The sequence below is a fragment of the Sinocyclocheilus anshuiensis genome, unplaced genomic scaffold (assembly GCF_001515605.1).
Source record: "Sinocyclocheilus anshuiensis isolate Anshui unplaced genomic scaffold, SAMN03320099.WGS_v1.1 scaffold964, whole genome shotgun sequence".
In the NCBI taxonomy this organism is placed as follows: Eukaryota; Metazoa; Chordata; class Actinopteri; order Cypriniformes; family Cyprinidae; genus Sinocyclocheilus; species Sinocyclocheilus anshuiensis.
In genome coordinates this window covers 671931-691903 of record NW_015552666.1, presented here as the reverse complement: position 1 = coordinate 691903, position 19973 = coordinate 671931, and the positions used below count along the sequence as shown (strand labels likewise).

At 37.0% G+C, this 19973-nt stretch overlaps 1 pseudogene; it reads right to left on the bottom strand.

Moving 5' to 3' along the window:
- Nucleotides 1–6032: 6032 nt before the first annotated feature.
- Nucleotides 6033–19973, bottom strand: part of LOC107667305 (inositol 1,4,5-trisphosphate receptor type 1-like) — a 35852-nt pseudogene continuing 21911 nt past the window's right edge.

Here is a 19973-nt window from a genome sequence, read left to right as displayed (position 1 = left end):
AACACATACAAAAGGTGCAGTGTTGGGGTGCCTCCAGGACCAGGGTTGGGAACCACTGGCCTAGACAATAATACAATTCAATACTCTGACACATTCATAGTGGTCTTTACATAAATATAAAACCAAACAACATGGGTGATCACGTTTAAACCAGTTTCCACAAATCTCTTTTTAATGATCAGCTAAGGGGGAGAGTCTTCATCTTTTCAAAATATGTGATCATAGGTTGCCATGTCTCATAACATTTTTGGACAGATCCTTTCATTAAATATTATTTTTTTTCTCATTTCAAATACAAAACCAGATTACACATCCACATTGAAGCTTTAGGTGGGATTGTTGATTTCCACTCAAGTAATATTCTTCTTCTCGCTAATAAAGTAGCAAAAACGATAAAATTTTTTAACTTGATTGTCAATGATATTGTGCATTCTGGTACACCAAAAATAGCAATTTCAACACTGGGTTTTATTTATAAATTAAAGACATCATTTAGTGTTTTAAATGTTAGTGCCCAATAGTCACTCAGCTTTTGGCAAGCCCAAAACATATGAAAAAAGTCTGCTTTGTCACTTTTACATCGATCACACACCTCATCAACATCAGGGTATATTTTTGAAAGTTTACACTTTGTGTAGTAGGCACAGTGAGTGATTTTGCAATTAAGACTGAGGCGTGCACAAGATGTTGATCCATTTACTCTACTCAGAGCCTTTTTGTGTTTCATCAGGTATTTCAATTCCCATATCCTTTACACACTCACCTCTGGAAAAACATATATTTTTGAAAAACAGTAAACTATATTATTTTGGTAATAACTGAACCCTTTGTCATTTTAAACAAACTGCTTGTTCTGGGATAAAGAGTCATGCTTTATGACAGAATATGTTTTCTAGAAAATTTTAAGGAAACAAAGAAAACATGAATTTTGTTAAACTAAAAAGAATTTAATAATGACATCATTTCCAAAAACCATCAGATCATAACATTCAGGAAACAGCACTGCTTATTTTCCTGTAGATTATTAATGATTCTGTTCTATTTATGTTCTTATTATTTCCCAAAGGATGACGTTAAAAGACTTTTACTTGTTCCTTCTGAACTTGATAATGTTATCTGAGACTGAACTGAGATTTTTTTCCCTAAAACAACTTGTTGATAACATTACGAACAATCATATTGACATAAATAGTATAAATTATAACAGATTTAGCTGGGAGTTACTATTGTGAAGATGCATATAGGGCAAGAGGGAAATTATATATATATATATATATATATATATACTGTATATATGGCTGAGAGCCTGAGTGCTGGGTCTGTGGGTCTATGTTATTTAATGAGATTACTAACTTCTTGCCTAACTTTCTTTATCTTTTTCATCTATTGTCTTTCGATGTGGACCTGAAGCCTAGTTAATTCTAAAAAATAGTCTTTGATAACCACACAGGTGGAAAATATATTACTGTTGAGTCCCTGAGCAGCTTGCTGTTGTCCCACCTGTCTAAGGAAACTCAGTTAGTGAGAGAATCGTGCCAAAACTGTAAGCGCAGAGAACAGAAAGACAGAGATGTACATATCGGTTTATTTCGGGAACTTTTTGCCCCACATGCACAACAAGTCATTTAGACATTTGCAACAGTTCGTTTTTTTACACATACAGATTGGTTCTATGCAGTCAATCCGTTTTGCAGTTCTTTAAACTGTTGTTTTCGCTTGCAAATCACTGTTCACAGGCTTGCAGTGCTTTTGACCGTCTTTTGGCGAAAAAAACGTGCCAAAAGTGTAAGCGTGGAAAAATGGAAGTCAGAAGCATGCAGATTATATTTATTTTGCGTTAGCATGAAGCTGCAGTTTCACAATACATGAATTACACTTACGAATAACAGTAAAATGCTGCAAATATTTTTTTCTTGCGCTTGAAACGCGATTTACACCTTTACAAAGCTTCTCTTGCGCATGCAAATTTAATTTACGCTTACAGTCTTATGTACACTTCCACAACTCTTACCCTGCGTATGCAAATCTTTTTGACGTCATTCTACCTTCATAGATTAGTCCTCCTGACCTGCTGACTGGACACTCTCACCTTTTTTCCCTCTCTCTCTTCATCACCTATTTTATTTCTTTGCAATAGTTTAAAAGAGAGAGAGCTATGGTGAGTTTTAAGAATCAATTACACAAACTATATATATTTTAGAAAAATCTTGATTTCACTTCAACGGCTATACAGATGTATGATTCATTATTCAACCACAAGATGGCCCTATTTGCCCTGCTTGTCGTGCTGAACCACTTTCTGTTGAGGAGCCAGGATATCATTTGTCCCTGCAGCATCTGCGCAAAAAAAAACAACAACAACAAAAACTTTTTACTCATTTAAATACACCAGTACTACCCTAAAACTATACTCTATGTTTGGGTACAGCTAACCTTTTGATCTACAGGCTTATAGTTGTGCTTGAAACTATTTTGTGGACAAATATAAATTATGCATATGAATGTTCACATTTTAATTTACCTTTTTAAATGAATTGTACTGGATAATGCAGGAAAAGTAGCAGAGAATAAGAACAAGTGATATGAACATATGGGAAGCTTATGGGAACATGTCTAATGGATATAGACGTGTCTAGACTCTGGTAGTGTACATTTGCTAGTTTCATTGTAATATAAATTCTTATACATATTAGCTCATATTTCTGACTATATATAGGCTAATGTATACAAATGTAGTAGGCAGTATGCATTATTATGCCTAGTAAACATATACATTAGCTATATGCATATCCCGAAATATTGCTCATGATGGTACTTGACACTACAGTATTTCCTAAAACCATGTTTTAAGAAAGGAAGGTGCTCATAATTATCAAACAAATGAACATGATTCTGATGTGCAGGCATCTCGCATTATAAAACACCTATGTAAGGCCATAGAAAACATATATTTATTTATTTTTAAAACACAACAGTTCTGCTTCCATTGGTGAACCTGTACTTTCTATGTATATATTTATAGGGCAAAGGTCTTAGTAATATTATGTAGGTGTTTGGTGGCGAAAAAGAACAGAACGTTCTTAAACCTTTAGATGTTTACCTTGCTGTGTTTTCTCAGCGCACGACTCCTCGTGAAGTCTCTCTGCTATTCTGTTGGTTGATTCCTTACTGTCGAGGGGCTTTGATTGGGTAAAGACATATCAACATTCACGACCCATGTGCACATCATGTGAACAGCAGCAGAAATGTTTTTCTCAAACTTCTGCGAGCACTTCGGAACATCTTGTTTGCCCCTTTCCTCATCTTTTTTTTTTATTTTTTAGGTTGGCCACATCATTGAGTAGTTTTACGGTAGATTAGATACAATGTGGTATTTCTAGTGTAAATTGTGTAATTTTCAGCGCATGCCCTCTAACCAAATACTATAATGACAAACAACACTTGTACGAGTTTAACAAAGTCGGAGAGTTATTATGCTTTTGCATATGCAATGTACCGCTTGTTATTCAGTGAAAAAAAAAAAAAAACGGTGAATATGCGTAATAAAGCGCAGATGAGCTTGCATTGTGGAGCAATTAAGAAATAACATTAGCCATTAACAATTAAGAGTCATGTTAAAGAAAACATTATTCTTTAAAAACATTATTCAGCGTAATCAGTATTCTGCTTAATATAATCAGCTGTTTTAATCTAGTCATTTAGTGGCTGGTTGCATAATCTGCTTTTGAGTAGCTTTTACAAGTTAGTCATCTAATTTTTATTTGCTAATGTAAATTGGCTTTTAAAAATGACTGTGTTCATGCAAGTGGTATTTCGGCATTGCCTAATTATGAAACTGTCAACCTTGTCTTAATATAAAATGATTTTTTCTTTTATGCGCGCGTTTTGTGCTGGTATTACGGTACAGTCGGTCCTTGATATCGCTCAGCCGATATGACACACAGCCCAAGCAATGCGAATTTGTTGCGTAGCTTTTAGATCGTCCCCATTATCAGCAGTTCAGGTAGAGATGGGCGAGATGCCTCAAGAAATTCGTAGGCTCAAGTTAAGGATGAGGTACTGGATAAGTATAAAAGGACATTTGGACGTTCATCCAGTCAAAATGGTGTTGAAGGACTGTTGGGAATATGAATACAAAAAGTTATCAAGTTTTGGATGGAAGGTCAATGAGGAAGCACAGAAAATGGGTTTAAGTGATATACATATTGCTCCTACTGTGGCTAGGTCAGCAATTCCTCCTTGGCTTTTCCCAATGCCTTTGATTGATATCCAGTTGCATAAAGAAAAACATAACAATGAAACAAGTGTATTAGAAAGTTCAGCTGTACAGAAATATATAGATCTTACATATTATAGTGTAGTACAAATATACACTGATGGTTCAAAGGATCCAGACTCTGGGAAAACAGCTGTAGCAGTATATATTCCCCTATTCAAAATTAAAATGTCAAAAAGAACTTCAGATCATATTTCTGTATTTACTGCAGAACTAATAGCAATCTTACTAGCACTTCAGTGGATAGAAGAAATACAACCAACAAAGGCAGTGATATGTACAGATTCTCTTTCAGCACTAAACAGTTTGTCAAGTGGAAAATCATTAGCAAGACAAGACATGATGAAGTAATGCAGAGTCTTTGTGGAATAAGACAGTATGGACTTCTGGTAAATTTCGTGTGGGTACCATCACATATAGGTGTGAAAGGAAATGAGGAGGCTGATCATTTGGCTAAACAGGCATTAAATCATTCACAAATAAACATTGAAGTGGCATTAAGTAAAACAAATAAAAGCGATAATAGCGAAAGAAATACAGGAAATATGTCAGAATGAATGGAAAGAAGGAACAAAAGGTAGACATTTATACTGCATACAAGAAAAAGTTGGTTCAGAGAGAAGAAGATTTGGAAACAGGAAAGAGGACGTTATAATTGCAAGAATGCGTATTGGTCATGGTTTATTAAATCAGTGCTTACATAGAATAGGAAAACATGAAAATGGAAATTGTGACAAATGTGGGTTAACAGAAACTGTAGAACATGTACTTATAAAATGTGAGGCTTATGAAAGAGAACGTTTCCAACTAAGTCAAGCTTTAAGGTATCTGGAAATAAATGATCTGTCACTCCAGGTTTTGTTAGGCAATGGATCTAAGCAATCAGGAATATATCGCGAATTAGTTATTTATTGAAAGGAAACAGGATTGATTAATAGGATGTAGGATATCGGTCTTGTTTTCCTCTTATTTTGATTTGATTTGCTTCCTGGCTTCACATTACCTTAAGCAATATTTTACATCTCAATCATTCACACACTAGAGTTTAAATTAAGTCCTTTGGCTGTCATCTAACACTAAATGCTATTCGTAAAAAAAACAAGAATACATGACTTGGTTTAAAAAAATATATATAAATGCAGATTAATCAGCAGACATGAACTTTACTTTGCACAGTGTTGAAACCACCTGGATGTTGCAGGTCCTATCAGAATTGTGAGAGGTGTTTAAAACAACAACAGCTGTCAATTAGGATGCTCAAAATGTAGCTAGAAATGTTCAAATATATTGTCTCTGTTATGTTTCCAGAAAAAAGCCAAATACAATGTTTACATTTCTAAAGCCATGTTACAATAGTAGTTTTTTTTTTTGTTTTTTTACTCTGTGGTCTATACGGTCTGTTTATGGAGATAAAGTGAACTGTTTTCATCTCGATTATTATGTTTATTACCAGGTTTTTAATATTTTTGAAGAGTACTTCTGAGAACCGAATATAAAGAGCTCTGTGAATTTGCGGTTTAATCTGTCCTGTGGGTCTCTGTGATCGGTAGGACTGACTATGGTAATGTTTGTGAAGCTCACGGTTCTCATATTTGACGCACAATGTCACATTTTCTGGAAATACTGTCATTAAAACATTCTGTCATCAACCAAGTTCTCCTGAATTATTTATACATAGTGGCGTCTTTATAGCAGAGATGTTCCTATATTGCAAACCCATCTTTTAAAGGCAATTTAGTCTCACTCGTTAGTTCTAGAAACTTAAATGTAGTGTTTTTTAACATTCAGTGTAGGTGTTTATTAAACCTTCCACATGAGTGTCCATCTCGGCAATAGAAATTCTAAAATGGAGAAATATCTGAATATCAAAATAAATATACACAGAAAAAAAATATATAAAATCTTCACACATTATATTAATATTCTCAAACGCAATCCATTTTGATAGAAAGGTGCGAAGAAATCCAAAGGGATATAACTCTTAAGAACCACTCTGTGAAAGCATCCTATAATACTACACTCATACACAGTGCAAAGATTGTTTCTGAAGTGATCACATCGGTGAATATAGCACCTCATACAGCAACGAGGCTCAAAATCACCATGTCTATCACCAGACATGACCTCATGATCCTGTTACGAGTCCATAATAAGATAATATATTAGCATGCGGTTTTAAGGCTGTGACGGTATGACTGCATATATGCTGGAATGATGCTCCATAATGTCAGTCAGGCCTCAGGCCCCACCTCTCATGCCGGCTGCTGTGGGTTGATGTTGAGGTGGGCGGGGTTTCCCAGCAGACCAATCCGCTGCTTGTGTTTCCTCTGTTCAGTCATCTGAAAATTGACAACAGGGATGAGTTCAGTCAATCGCAATTAATTAACTTATACACACCTCATACCACAAGTTGACAGCTTATGACACAGCTGCAATTTAGGTGTAGTACAAGCATTCCATTTGTTCTTAAGAATAATTTGGCAGAGTATGCAGACACACACCTTTATAAAACTAGTCAAACACAAACCTGCTCTTTTAGCTCTGTGAGCTGATTGGTCAGGTTGGAGACCAGCCTCATTGTGGACTCTAGTTTCTCCTGCAAACTACGCAGTTCATTTTGTTCACCCTCACCATCGCTGCTGACCAGTGACATGGCCCTCATACGTGGAAACCAGTCCAGATTGTGTTCCTGAATGGGGGTTAAAGAGGTCACGCTACCGATAAACAATATGAAAAGGATAAATCATGATGTTATGATTTTATCAAAGCCTGCCTTGTGTAGAAAAGGTGCAATCTATTTAAAATACCTTAAAATGCTACGGGTGAATCTGGGTGAATATATATTATATATATAGATTTCAAGTCGACATGTGACCAGGATATGTTCGTTTTAATGATTATAGAGATTAGGTTAATATAATTAGTTTGTTTTATTATTTATCTATGGAATAAAGATTATGAAGTGCATGTTTTAGGACCATTAAGATTTTTTGCTTTGTGACATGAAAATTTTTTTTACAAGCAAAAAATCTTGATGATCAATAAACTCTTTATTTTCCTTCCCCCATTCTAATTGCTGTAATGTGAAAATAAATATTATCCTCTTTTTAATGCTGTTAAATTACAACAAAATTAAAGTGCAAAAAATCCCAAGTACTAACATGATATATAAATTCTACTGCTAATAATAATACATATTTTTCAGGTTGTAGTAGGTTAATGAGAATTGAGGGGGATTGTATTTGTTTCATTGTCATGAAATGGTCAATAAAAAGTCTTGGTTCTGAAAATATTTCTAAATGGATCTTTATGCACTATGCAAAAAGAATATTGTTTATGCACTAAGAATATATGCATAAATATTCTTTATGCACTACACACAATATAGTTTTATTATATCATTAGCTCATCCATGAACATGATTTCTGCCCGAGTCCTGTCGGATTGCATCGGCTGTGGGGATGAAGACGACAACTCCCATGATTCCACACTGAGTCACAGCATCATCAAACTACACCTTTGCCTCTATGTTTATTTTGAATACGCGCCCTCTAGCGGTGAAAAATTACATATTGTGCCTTTAAGACTGGTTTTGTGGTCCAGGGTCACATATGAGCTTCAGCTTGATTAGTAACAGATTGCACATGAAAACATTTAAATGTCTTCCTGTAAAAGCTTCATGATAATGTCAAAGTAGAGTGTCATCACCATGTATGTTCTCACCTTGATCATCTGAGCGACGTAGCTCTCAGGGCCTGTGTATTCAGTAGAGTCCTTGACCCGCACCAGCACAATGAAGTACAGGTAATGCCACAGGTTGTGCTCTTCCTTGATGTGCTCCTCAAACGTCACTGTTTTATTATCAAACTTATCTCTCTCCAGACCTGGGTGAACAAGCAAATAACCCAAAAAATAAATTCCCAATCTCATGTGAAGGCACATATATGTTTATTTGAGTATAACTGTGCATCTCATCTCACCGCAGATGAAACATGTGGTCTTGAGGATCTCCTCTTTTCTCTGCTTCTCACTTCTCAGATCAGCAAACGTATCAATGATGACACCAAAGATCAGATTCAACACAATGATGATCACCAGGAAGAAGAACAGAAGGTCATACACAACCCGTGCAGCGAACAGATGCTCCTGCAAGCACACATTCAGGTTTTGCTTAAGGTTGTTATGTAAAAAAATGAACTATTATTGTAAATATATGCATGTCCGTACCTCTTTGGACGGCTTGCGCAGAACATCTCCAACTCCGCCACCACTCCTGAGACCGTGACTCAGTACAGTGATCATACACATCCACAGAGAATCACACGCTCGCTCTACATCATCTATAAACACACAAAACACACAATGTAGAAGTTCTGTTTCCAGTCACTTCCAGTGTACAACTGAACGTCAGACTACAAAATATTTCCTAAAAAGTCATATTATATTTATATATTTGGATAACATGACTGAAGTAATTGGATTAGGGGTTAAGTGTCATATTAGTATTAATTAATAATACTTAATAGTAATTAATAATAATTTTGTGTTATCTTAGTACATTCATCAATTAATATTGTTAATAATAAAATTAATTACTTTTTAAAAAGCAGATTTAATCATGCCCCCTGACCTGTATGCTATTACAAACACATTATTTATTTATTTTTTTACTAAAAACATATATTCAATGTTTTACTTGTCATAGACATATGACAATTATGCTCACAATAATTTAATTTGGGGAAAATATGTGATTATTTTGACTAATTAATCAGCACATCATGCAATAGTTTGGATGAATTTTACTGCTCACCATCCTCAACATCCGCAGGCAGGCAGGACCCATTTTTTCCATTGCAGACCCCCTCAGACAGGAAACTAGAAGCCAAATTTACTCCCTCCTCTGACACACACATATTCAAATACAACAAAAATAATTTTCACACCCACCAGTATGAACATTACTTTATGATTTGCTTTGCTATGTCTGTGTGAATGCATGTTACCGAGAGTGCCGTTGGGGATGCGGTTCACCTCCAGGATGAAGTCATCCTTAAAAAACATATATCCAACAATGGAGAAGAGGTAGACCAGGATCAGACCCAGAACAGCTGTCAGGACAATAGAGCGGCCATTTCGAGTCACACTCTTGATAACGTTCAAAAGAGTCTCTTCCCTGTTCACCAGGTCAAACAACTTCAAACACACAAATGTACAGTTAGTTAACATTAGTGGTGTAAATATTTGCACTGACAATTATTTGATTCTGACCAGGATAAGACCCAGAACAGCTGTAAGGACAATAGAGCGGCCATTTCGAGTCACACTCTTGATAACGTTCAAAAGAGTCTCTTCCCTGTTCACCAGGTCAAACAACTTCAAACACACAAATGTACAGTTAGTTAACATTAGTGGTGTAAATATTTGCACTGACAATTATTTGATTCTATCTTAAATGGTTGAATACATCATGAAATTAGGTCAATATTTGGAGGAGTGAAAAATTTAAGGCGGTCTGAATACTTTCCGTACCCACTGTATATATTAGGGCTGTCAATCAATTAAAATGTTTAATCTAATTAATTACACGATATAGCGATTAATTAATCTAATCTTATTAATCGCACATATCAAATTTGTCAAATGTATAAAATGTAAGATGACATACAGGTCTGGGTGCGGGCTTTAACTGCATTAAAATATTTTAATCACATTATTTTCCATAATTAATTAATTACATTTACGTTTTAAACTGACAGCCCTAACATATATATATATATATATATATATATATATGTGGATACACACACACAATTTTCTGATTAGGCATGTTAGTATACTGTGTTAGTTTAAGGTTTTCAAACTGACCAGTAGACTGTAAAAGAAAAAGTGTCCAAAAAGGCCTAGAGTGCAGATGAGAAGGTACAGCAGATGAAACAGGAACTCTCTATCCATCACCATCACCCAGTAACCACGGGTAGACGTCCCACGGTTACCCACAAAGCTCAGCATGAACACTATCTTATTACAAACCTGCATAGACACCAAACAAGGTCAGATCGTCAGTACAGACTGACACCATGTAAGATTATTAGTAAAGAAACTGTGTGTACAGTGTAGGACTGCATGTGAACTTGTATGCACTCAAAATCTAACCCTCTCATGTGTGTTTGTGTTTGTGTGAGTGTGATCTTACATTAAAAGCTCCCAGGAGTGTCAGCATATGCTGCAGCCCGACTGAGAAGCCCAGCTGCAGAACACAGCAGATGACCAGCACTCGCACTGCGTTCGGCCTCGGTGACATCAACACAAATCCCAACGAGCCCAACAAACACACCCACAGCAACAGAGAAAGAGAAGGGTCCAGTGAACCTGAAACACACACAAAGCACATGTAAGGTATATATGTTCACACACAGGTCAGGGATATTGTGGAAGGAAAGGCAGACTTGTGAAGACAGTACAGAGGGAAACTCACTTTCACTCACTCCGTCCAGAGGGTAAAAGAACGCCACCAACAGATTAATGAGAACAGCCAGGTTAAAAGACACATTACTCCAGAACGACATGTTCCGGCTACACCAGTACAACACTGGCTGTGCTGAAAACAGAAAAAGAGAGATACATTTCAGAAATGATGATAAAGTAAGTTGTACAATTTAATTTTAAAGGGTTAGTTCACCCAAAAATGAAAATTAGCCCACAAATTACTCACCCTCAAGTCATCCTAGGTGTATATGACTTTCTTCTTTCAGACGAATCCAGTCAGAGTTATATTAAAAATTGTCTTTGATCTTTGAAGTTGTTTAATGCCACTCAGCGGAGGATGACTTGAGGGTGAGTAATTTGTGGGCTAATTTTCATTTTTGGGTGAACTAACCCTTTAAATTAATAATTTTCAAACACCAGAATCAAACACCAGAGAATGAACATACAAACAAAAACACACATTTACCTCTTAGTTTTTTCTGCCACCTCATTTCATTGAAGAGGTCATCTGCGTGCAGGAAGAAGTCATTTATTTTACTGCCCTGTTCATCTCTCTCTGTACCATAGTACACACGCAGCTTGGACTCATTTGTGAGAAAAGAGCAGATATTTGGTACAGGAAACACAATCTGTTCCATAGTGCGATCCTGGCGTACTATCTGTGTATACACACACACACACACACATACAAGAGCATAAGATGGTATTTTAAAAACAATAAAAAACGCGTTTCAAGATTTGTTAAAAGTGTTTGTGTGTGTTACCTCTATCTGTGCGGTGTGTTCCGTGTAATACTCTAGGGCCTGGTCCTCCCCACCTGGTTTCAGTAGTATTTGCAACTCCTTATTGTGACGTGACAGCTGAAATAGCAGGTTAAATCAGATCACACTACAGATTTAATTAATTGCTCTTAGATAAAGAGATATACATTTGGTGTTGTGGTTGGCCACAGTCTAATTAAACTATTCTGATACAGGGCCCAAAACTGGCACTTGCCCACTGCCAAAAGTAAAAATTGGCTTTGGTAATTAAATAAAATGTTAATAAATATGCTTATCATTCAGCCAGTAACACAGAACGATAATCTAACGTTCTCTGTGATGTGCATAATTCAAAATATACATCTGTTGTGGGTTGCTTCATTTGCCAGAGTGAAATATACCATTTATCGCAAAATACCGTTTCACAGCTGGAAATATTTATGAACAACAAATGTTCTCCTTATACAATACACTGGCATGTACAGGAGTGTGTGTGTGTGTACCTGATGTGCAAGGATATAGATGTTGTGTCCAACATTGCGAGGTGATGCAGCATGGTCCTCTCCATTCTCCAGTTCCTCATCCTCAAACTCTGCTTCACCCTGCTGGTAGGCCATTTTCATCACCTCCACCTTGAACATAAACACACACAGCTGGGGTTATGCAGATGTTGTAGCCAAAGAAGGTTCATGTTTATGGTTTACTATCTGTCAACACAGAATGACTCCAAGATTCAGTTAAAGCAATGAGTGAACCAGGATGTACTGAGATGATAACTAACACACTCACTAGTTCTTTTGGTCTCATGTTGTACAGGATTCTTTCTGCATTCTCACTGTCATGACGGCTCTCCATGATGGCCAGCAGTAGCTTAGATGCATTATTCTAAGCAAAAAGGACAAATAATGCAACATGAAATTTAATTGACCACATTATTAAATAATACGACTGTGATGTGATTGTCACTGTCTCTCACATCATTTGCATCTAAACAAAAAATGACTGATCATCTTGATTACATTTTCACTTATTTTTCACTCTGTCCAACTTCAAAGGAACTTAAATATAACATTGTCATGTTAACATAAAATGTTCTGTAGACTTTATAGCAGTGGTTTTCAAACAGGAGCTGCATGATGTGTTCAAAATATTTAAAATAATTCTTAAAAAATTCTTATAATGAATATACATTTCTCTAGTTACGTCAAGATGAAAAATCTTTTAGTGGGTAGAAGTAGCTATTTGTGAGTAAAAAGTCATTTTTTAAATCCTGTAATCACAAACGACTAGAAAAGTCATGTAAATTCATCAGTAATCTAAACCCAGAATAACACCCAATTATTGAAACTGGAATTAAATTAGTTATAATTTAATTATTTTATTACAATATCACTCCTAGATTTTGTAAATAAGTTTAAAAATGACCAACTTTGTCATCACAGTAGAAGTACCAGAAGTCAAAAAGGTTGAGAACCACTGCTTTAGTCAGTCAAAATTTGATGCACAGTCAAATTTGATGTTACCATGAAATGAGAAGGTTGTTACTTTGTCAATTAAAAGTAAAGTGATGTACCTTTAGTTCTAGAACCAGATCCATTCTCTTTCTGCCCAGTGGATTAATATCATTCAGAATTAATGCAATGATGATGTCAATGCCATTAGACTCATGGGTGGCAATGCAATTCTGCAAAAAAATGCATAACATAACACATTCAATGTGGGAAAAATATTTATGAGTAATGGAAAGATTATTAGTGCAAAAAAAACCAACAGGAAAAATAAAGGAAAACCATGATTGTGTTAATGTTTGTGTACTTGCCTGGTTATCATGGCAGGGCCCTTGACAGTATTCAGTGAGACTCTCTACAGTCTGATTAATGAGAGCCACATTATGCTGGTTGATATATAGTCCTAACAGCCCCAGGCCTCCTGTTGTGCTGCCACAAATACAGTCCAGGAACTGCAGGGTCTCACACACCAGGTTATAGTTGTTCTTGTTGTTCTGACAGCGCAGAGAATTCTGCAGGGAAAAAAAACATATATGATATATAAAACCAGACCAAACCAGTATATCAGCTCATAAACAAGACCCCATGACACGACACAATACTGATACTGTCAAAGTTTGAGACCCAACCTGAAATCGAACCTAAAGTCGACTTCCTTCCGGCTCAGGTCTGATAGTGAACCTCTAATCAGGCCAGAATAACAAAAAAAAGCTATAAATGTAACAGATGGAGAGGCAGACAATCACACACACACAGACACACCTGCAGGTCTCGATTATGGTTCTCACACAGCAGCTGTAGGAAGCGCAGGATTGGTTGCATGATAAGAATGACAGGGCTCATCTCGCCCTGCTCTGTTCCTTTATCTCCACCCCCTTTGTCTCCATCAGCAGTGCCATAAGCCTCCTCAGGATCAGCATCTCGTCGATACGAACCATAGGCCTTCTTAGTCACAACAGATGCCTCCAACAGCTGCTCACGGGTATCATCAGTCACCACGACACCTGCATTTTTTTCTGGAGAGTAAGAAATACTTTTTTTTTTCAATTTATAATCTCATAGTGACATATCTTCGCATAAAATGATATATCAAACTTTATAACATTATGCAGTGACCTCAACAAGTATTTGGACATTAAACCATGAATATCACTGTATCAAACCAAGTGGTATTTATTGCAAAGAAAGATAGCATATGATGAATGATAAAATATTGACAACCCGAACCTCTCCCACGTTGTGGCATATCTTTGTCTGGTGTGTTGTCATCACGCCGCTTGTTGCCTAGGTCACTGGTGTTGACGGTAACAGTGGCTTTGATCTCCAACTGAGCTGCTTTCATTCTATCATAAAACACCCTGAAAAACTTTTCGGAATTTTTGTCTTCCGTTAAACGTTTGAAGAAGGAATGCTGCAACGAGATAAGAATACAAACAAAAATCTATCATTATGTTTATATGTTATGTTTTATGGAGAACTAATGTAGTTTGAGTGACGAATGGAGCTCAAGCGTAGTTCAGGCAGACCACGGTGTGACAGCCAGCATCAGCTGACTCACAGCTGATTGTAGCTCCTCCCACTACAATTAAATAAGATATATAAGTTCATCTGCACCCACACTTGCCTTAGTCTGATGCATAGACATGTGCTTACCCTCCTCCATCCCCAACTCCTCCTTATACAGACAAGATCACTAGTGTCTTGTCCACGGAAATCATCTATCATCTAATCATTGCTTAATCTTGTCCAGTCTCATTTATCATATCTGTTGCATATTAAAATTCTGGTAATTGCATTAGGCTTCGGGGGTTTCAAACCTCAGTGAGGTTTGCTTGTGGACAGCTCAGAATCTGAATTTTATTTCAGGATTCTTTGATGAATAAAAAGTTCAAAAGAACAGAATTTATTTGAAATAGAATATCTTTAGTAACACCATAAAAGTCTTTACTGTCACTTTTGATAAATGTAATACATATAATTTTATTTTATTTATTTTTTTTTTTTTTAAGATACTGCAGGGTCATTTTTGAGACAACAAGAGTTCACCATACTTGCAGATGAAGCCTCCACTCTCACACTTGCGGTGCTTACCCTCCTCCATCCCCAACTCCTCCTTATACAGACAAGATCACTAGTGTCTTGTCCACGGAAATCATCTATCATCTAATCATTGCTTAATCTTGTCCAGTCTCATTTATCATATCTGTTGCATATTAAAATTCTGGTAATTGCATTAGGCTTCGGGGGTTTCAAACCTCAGTGAGGTTTGCTTGTGGACAGCTCAGAATCTGAATTTTATTTCAGGATTCTTTGATGAATAAAAAGTTCAAAAGAACAGAATTTATTTGAAATAGAATATCTTTAGTAACACCATAAAAGTCTTTACTGTCACTTTTGATAAATGTAATGCATCCTTGCTGAATAAACATTAATTTCTTTCAAAAAAAGAAATGACTAACCCCAATTTTTAAACTGTAGTGAATATTAAATAACTTATTACCACAACATAATATTTCTATTGCTTTAACATTTCACTGACAGGCCTTTCTGACCTGTATGATGGTGTTCCCGCCCTCCAACAGTGCAATAGCCAATAGGATGCTTTCGTGGAAGACACGGTCACTGGTAGCATTCATAATAAGATCAATGACAAGGTCAGACGCCCCTTCACGGTCCAGATGGCACTGCACCTCCATCAATGACATCTCAGCCCTGCTCAAACCCCCTAAAGTCATACAAACACACAAAAACAAATGTTCATTTATATCACAAATGTTCCCAGAAGCTACAGTGAAAAATGAACCCACCAGGCTGGCTCTTGATTGGTCCTACAGGTGTCAGCGTGGAGTTACTGAAGGAGGTCAGACTTTCTCTCCGCCCACCACTCCTGAAACCATAGTAACGATTGACGAGCAGCTGCCGAAGGGCCTCCCCCTGTGATGAGTATGAGAGTGTGTGTTTCAATGTGCATCTGATTTTTGGAAGCTTTTTTCTTTGCCATTGTTGCTTTGGCTTGTGCATCGCATGGCTGTAAAGCAGTATTCTTTGGAACAACATGTATCATAAATGGGAATAAATATTAAAGGAAAAGTTATAGTTGAACCAGGGCAGCTGAGAGGTACAGATGTGTGGTTGGAAAGCAGGGTTAGGTGAAGTTAGTGACCTACCCTCCTCCGATCCTCCAGCTGTTTGGGTGGCAGACTCACATCCACCACCTGAGTGAGTGAGCAGAGTGGACAACAGAACACTAACACTTGCGGTGGGCTTCAGTGTGCGCTGGGAACAGCAGTTCTGGACGATGGAGAACATCCACCAATACAGACAGCTCAGCCTGAACCAGAGGCCTCAACCGCTCCTCCAATGCAGACACTATATCCTACAGACACACATAAACACATGCAAAACCATACATTCACCACACCCTAACAAAGTAAGACACTGAGGCAAAACAATTGAATGCAGGTTTAATGATAGGAACAATAGAAAAGACATTGGTGAATACTGACATGACATCATTGGCTCTCTTCTTGTGAGCTGCCTCGCTGCCTACCTAGGCAGCATCGTTCTAGGGTATCATTCTAACCGTAATTGAAAAGTAAATAATTTGGAATGCTCTACATAGGCAATACCTCCATACACCACAGAAATAGCACTTACGCATGGGAGACCCGACTCACAACTGATTTTAATAGAGGTAACATCTTTTTAATATAACTGCACAATATTCTAATAAGCATAAAAACACATTTAACACAGATATTTAAAGAATATTTTTAATGGATATTTGAAACATTTTAGTACTGAATACAATTTGTTTATTAAAAATCAATTACCTAACTGCAATGCATTCTGGGACTGCATTCTCCATGAAAGGATACGTGCAATACTGCCTTAGAATTTGGCTGAAATGATGCTGTTTCTTTAGGCGGCTCATTAGGTTTTGAAAACAGAGGCAAAATCACTCACTCACCTGGAGTCTTTCAATAATGTTGCGGTAGTCTCGGCAGGTGGTCAGAACAGAATCTCTTCGTGTAGCGTTCCGGACGGACTGTCTCCAGCTGAGGGCTGTTTTCTGCACTATGTTGTTGGAAGTATTCTTTGGAACAACATGTATCATAAATGGGAATAAATATTAAAGGAAAAGTTATAGTTGAACCAGGGCAGCTGAGAGGTACAGATGTGTGGTTGGAAAGCAGGGTTAGGTGAAGTTAGTGACCTACCCTCCTCCGATCCTCCAGCTGTTTGGGTGGCAGACTCACATCCACCACCTGAGTGAGTGAGCAGAGTGGACAACAGAACACTAACACAGAGTTAGTAGAGTATCATCATGCAATAATCTCCAGCTCTATCCTAGCAGCATGCTTGGTGTTACAATAATATCAGTGGACAAAATTACTAAAATTATGTGTTTGGCTCATAGTAAACTAGTTAGTTATGCTATGGAAGTGACTTATGTAAGCAAATCCTTATATACATTAGGATTAAACAGAACAGAATGTAAAAAAAAAAGTGTAGAAAGGTGAACAGAATAAGTAGAAGATGAGAATGTTATGGTCAGATTAAAGGGCTGTAACATAACAGTTAATATCCAAACTGTTCAAATATTCAGTTATTACCCAAATAGTTTGTAAATATTAAGCTACACTCAAACGATTGTTTCTAAATTTTTCAGAACAATCTTTAATTTTGCTATAACATCATACTGTATTAGCAGCACTATTAAAGCACCACAAAATGGTTTAAAGAACAAATTATTGTGTGTTTCTTATTGAAACAGGAATTTAAAATAGGGCATATGCATTGAAGGGCTTGTGCTTTTTATAAATACTTTTTTCTTTCTCACCACAGCTTGGCAAAATCATGACTTGCTACTTTTTAGTAGTAAAAAGGTGTTTTAGGGCAAACACCAATCCACAACAGATCAACATCCATATCACATCTAACAAAATATGTGTACTTACCCTTACCAAAAAGTAGTATACTTCAAGTTTATTTTAGTAAGTTTATTAAAAATCAATTACCTAACTGCAATGCATTCTGGGACTGCATTCTCCATGAAAGGATACGTGCAATACTGCCTTAGAATTTGGCTGAAATGATGCTGTTTCTTTAGGCGGCTCATTAGGTTTTGAAAACAGAGGCAAAATCACTCACTCACCTGGAGTCTTTCAATAATGTTGCGGTAGTCTCGGCAGGTGGTCAGAACAGAATCTCTTCGTGTAGCGTTCCGGACGGACTGTCTCCAGCTGAGGGCTGTTTTCTGCACTATGTTGTTGGACTTCATGAACAGATTATTCACCTGACAGTCCAGATCCACAGGAATGGCTATGGCCCTGCCTTTAGCTGCACAATAACAAACAGACAAAGACACATACATTCAGGGTTATGCATTTACGCATGAAAAACAAGCAAGGAGGCTCAACATATACATATTTTATATCGAAATCTATATGAAAACATTTATTATTTTTTGCTATTCCATTTGGTGCCACTGGTGGTGCAGGGAACTTTGAGTAAAAAAGGTTGAGAACCACTTTTCTAGGAACTTTTCTATCACCAATTTTAAGATTATAACGTTATTATACAATACAATTATACAACTGAAGCTAGCATTATGAAAGTTAAAAACAGCTGGTGGAAATGATGTCTTACCCACGTCACTCAGCACTTTGATGCAGGCTTCCACATTGCCCTTCTGACTTGGGAGCAGCCAGTTGCAGTGATACACACGGAAAACTCCCTGCAGCAGCTGCACAAACACTGGCTGCCGGGTCTGAGACACACAGAGAGAGATGTCACATCTACAGATGGTCTAAATGATGCTGAGGTGTACTGGGCTGCTGGAAGACACCGTGTGTTACCTGCAAACTTGTGCTCTGGTCTGAGAACGGTGAGCTGAAGAAGGTGGTGACGATGCTCATGATGGTCTCAGTAACGTAGCGCTCCAGAACTGTGTCAGCGTGCTTACGGTCACTCATGTTATTGTACACCTACAGGAAGCCATGTTGAATGTCTAAACATCAATACCATAATGTGAGTATATCTGTGAGTGTTTGTTTAGTCTTACTCTGCAGATGTCCACCAGGAAATCATCAAAAAGTTTCCACATGTGATTGCTGGTGTAGATCTCCTTCATCTCAACCTCAGTATCCACATAGCAGTGATTCAGGAAGTTCACATAGGCCATCTTCACCTACATATGAAGTACTACATTCACATACTAAAAGGTTGCATACAGATGGATTTTCAACAACCTAAATCTAAAAGTATTCAACACATTGACAAACACAGACAAACACTTTGGGATTTATTCCCTTGGCGTACACACCTCAGGGATGCAGTCCTCGTGAGTGATCACACGTACAATATCATCGAGGGGGAGCAGGGAGTTGCATTTGATCTCAGTGTAGACGTTCTTCCCTTCAGTGCACACAGCCAGCAACTCCACTAAGTGAATATGATACCTGCAAGAGTCATTGAAACCAAATCTAATACTTATAATGGCAAACATTGAACATTTAAGCTCAAAGATCATATACTTACAAACTTTGTATGATTTTGTAAAACGTATGATTTTATGTAAAAATAAATGACAAATTCCACCCCAGTGTAACACACATAACATATGTGACCCTGGACCACAAAACCAGTCTTAAGTCGCTGGGGTATATTTTTAGCAAAAAAACATTGTATGGGTCAAAATTATCGATTTTTCTTTTATGCCAAAAATCATTAGGATATTAAGTAAAGATCATGTTCCATGAAGATATTTTGTAAATTTCCTACCGTAAATATATCAAAACTTAATTTTGATTAGTAATATGCATTGCTAAGAACTTAATTTGGACAACTTTAAAGGCGATTTTCTCAGTATTTTTTTTCACCCTCAGATTCCAGATTTTCAGATAGTTGTATCTCGGCCAAATATTGTCCTAACAA